The sequence below is a fragment of the Ailuropoda melanoleuca genome, chromosome 2 (assembly GCF_002007445.2).
Source record: "Ailuropoda melanoleuca isolate Jingjing chromosome 2, ASM200744v2, whole genome shotgun sequence".
NCBI classification, from domain to species: domain Eukaryota; kingdom Metazoa; phylum Chordata; class Mammalia; order Carnivora; family Ursidae; genus Ailuropoda; species Ailuropoda melanoleuca.
This window is the reverse complement of record NC_048219.1, coordinates 99,957,820-99,960,494: the sequence shown is the minus strand read 5'-3', so window position 1 is coordinate 99,960,494 and position 2,675 is coordinate 99,957,820.

Here is a 2,675-nt window from a genome sequence, read left to right as displayed (position 1 = left end):
TTGACGAAGTTTAGAATTGGATAGTTTCAATAATTTTGGTGGGCTCTGGGCTTATAGGTGTGGCCTCCAATTGTCCAGCACCTGACCCTGGGATATTTAGAACAGGGGAAATATTGGGTTGGTGTGTGAGAGTTGAAGGAGGTGGTCAGGGGTAAGGGCTCTGGATTGGTTGGTTTGTCATATGAAAGGTCTGTTTGTGGTGAAAGTGGGGGGAGTCACCTGTTATCTCTAGGAATTAGCTAGTCCCAGGAGGGGCAGTCTTTCCAGGATTAGCAAGGCTCCAAAATTGTAACCCATCGGGGCGCCTGGGTGGCACAGCGGTTAAGCGTCTGCCTTCGGCTCAGGGCGTGATCCCGGCGTTCTGGGATCGAGCCCCACATCAGGCTCCTCTGCTATGAGCCTGCTTCTTCCTCTCCCACTCCCCCTGCTTGTGTTCCCTCTCGCTGGCTGTCTCTATCTCTGTCAAATAAATAAATAAAATCTTAAAAAAAAATTGTAACCCANCCTGCTTGTGTTCCCTCTCGCTGGCTGTCTCTATCTCTGTCAAATAAATAAATAAAATCTTTAAAAAAAATTGTAACCCTTCATAAAATATGGAGAATTTTAAAAACATGACTCATACACTTCCTCAGTTCTCAGTAATCTCTGCCACCGCACCATAGCCGTTGACTCCTGTAGTCATACTCTTGACCTTTCTAGGTTAGCTAGGTATTAGGTATGGTCTGACTGACCATTGCAGCGGTCCTTTTGTGGTCAAGAGCCCTGCCGAGAGGGCTGAGCTGGTGGCTTGTCAAGGGTCCACAGCCTGCTAACCGTCCGAAGCCCCAACTCAATGCGCACAAGCTTCTGGGTCTCCTTACCCCTCATCTTCCTTTGCAGCCTCACCTTTCCACCCAGGAGGTAGGTCCTCCTCTCCCCTTATTCCAGGGCTTGGATGGAAGAGAGAGTCAGACACAGAGGAGAGCCCCACCTGGGAGAATTGGCAAGGCCCACTAGATTGAACCTGTATGGAGGCAGGAGATGTAATGGGAAATGTTCAGGGACAGGAGTCCTGTGCTATTCAGGTGCATGCTAGATGCATATGAACTGGGCACCCTGCTCAAGCTGGATGCCTCCGCTTCTTCATCTGTAAAATGGGAATAATGTACTTCATGTGTCCACAGAATTTTTCTGTAAGGGCCAGATAGTCAAAATTTTAGGCTTTCTGGGTCGGACTGTCTCTGTCCTGGATCAGCTCTTCCCTTCCAGGAGAAAGCAGCCATAGGCAACTTCAAAGAAACGGGCATAGCTGTCTTCTAATAAAACTTTTATTTACAAAAACAGGTAGCAAGCTGGACTTGGTCCACCCGCAAGCTGATGATCCCTGACCTACTTGTAGCGCTTCTGGGAAGATGAGATGACAGGTGCGACGCTGCTCTGTGGGCTGTACAGTGTGGATTATTGGAGAGGAATTGGAGGGGCCGCTGCTCCGGTAATAAAATAAAGCCCAGAGCAGCTCACTGGCGGTGAACGCTTCCAGACAGGAAAGGCCACAGACCCGGCAGCCAGGTGGGCACCAGCTCCGATGGGGGCTTAGCCGTAGGCCCCCACCTCCTGACCCACTCAGGGCCTCTGTTTCCTGGAGGGCTCACCGGGCGACCAAGGCGGACTTTCGAGCGCAGGGAAGGAAGCGCTGGTCCGGGTTGCTCAGCCCGCTTTGCTCGTGCGGAGGCGNACGCGGCGGCGGAGTAGGTGAGCCCCCCGTAGGCGGGCGGTTAGCCGAACCGGGACGGGCCCCCTTCCCAGGATCCCCTCCACTTCGTGGTTGAGCCGCAGGGCACAGCTTAGGGCCCCCCCTCCCCCGGATGGACGCCCAGCGGGGAGCCCTCTGCGGGGGTTCCGCAGCCCCTTCTCGCCCAGCCTGGAGCGCGACCTTGGCGCTGGTGGGCCTGGGGGCCTTGGGACTTTGTCCAGGACCCTTGCTTTCCTAGCCTTAGCCCCTTCGTTGGTGCGCCTTTAGGAATTTTCATTAAAATAGGCCAGGCGGTACCCCACGTTCTTGTTTGCAGCAACGTACTTGCTAATTAAACAGCTATCACAAGCAGGCAGGAAGACAGTAAGTTTCAACCAAAGTAAAATAATTATGAATTCTTGCTGAAATATTTACGGATGAAATAAGAGGACGCCTGGGATGTGTTTCAAAAGAAGCCAGTTGAAGGAGGAATGTGGGTGGGAGAAGAGAGGAAACAAGATTGGCCATGAGTTAGTTGAAATTGGCTAATGTGCTATTTTGTCTGCTTTTGTAGATATTTGTAATTTAGCATTAACATTTTTTCTGAAATGAAAAGCTTGCTGTGAGGCCCTGATAACCTGTGTTCAGATACTGTGCCTGTGTTAGCTAGGGATGCCGGGACAAGTACTGGGTGGCAGGAATTTATTTTCTCAGGGTCATGAGGCTCCAAGTCCAAGATTACTGTGTCAGCATGACGTTTCTGCTGAGACCACTGTCACTGGCTTATACATGATCACTTTCTGGCTTGTGTCCTCTCATAGTCTTTCCTCTTTAAGTGTCTGTGTCCTAATCTGTTCTCTTAAGGACACCAGTCAGATTAGATTAGGACCTACCCTAATGACCTCACTTTAAAGACCCCATGTCTACATACAGTTCCATTCCAAGAGACTGGGGGTTAAGACTT